Source organism: Eimeria mitis, genomic scaffold, assembly GCF_000499745.2.
Source record: "Eimeria mitis Houghton genomic scaffold, Emh_scaff3688, whole genome shotgun sequence".
In the NCBI taxonomy this organism is placed as follows: domain Eukaryota; phylum Apicomplexa; class Conoidasida; order Eucoccidiorida; family Eimeriidae; genus Eimeria; species Eimeria mitis.
This window is the reverse complement of record NW_013572029.1, coordinates 996-1,540: the sequence shown is the minus strand read 5'-3', so window position 1 is coordinate 1,540 and position 545 is coordinate 996.

Genomic DNA, 545 nt, shown 5'->3' with positions numbered 1-545 from the left:
AAAAAAAAAAAAAAAAGAAAAAAGCAAACGAACTCTGCTGCCTTTTTTCAAGGATGCAATCCTGGAGGATTTGAGTGTCCCCGCAGTTCTTCTGTCTCCTTTTTGTGCATCGGCGATATCTGCGTTTTGTGTTTCAGCAGTCCCCAACACAAACCAAACCTCTATTCCTTTTACAGCCACCTCAATTACTTTCTGTAGCTTAGCCCCGACAGCAGCAGCTTCAACAGGAGACAGTGCAGGAGCAGCAGCAGCAGCAGCAGCTGCTGCAGCAGCTGCTGCTCCTCGCTCCTCTGGGGGGGGAGGGGGGGCCCCCCATGACCTGGGGGCCCCCCGGGGACCCGATGAAGGCCGCAGCAGTTGACCCGAGCTCACCAACTGCCCTGGAAAGCCCCGCCGCTCTCCACGAACTGCATGCAACACAAACAGCCCCAAAAATCAAATAACAACAACCCCACCCATCAGCCAGTATCCTTATATTTATTTCGTTGCATAACAAGATATATAAATAATATATATTCATATATCTAGATATCTATATATATTAT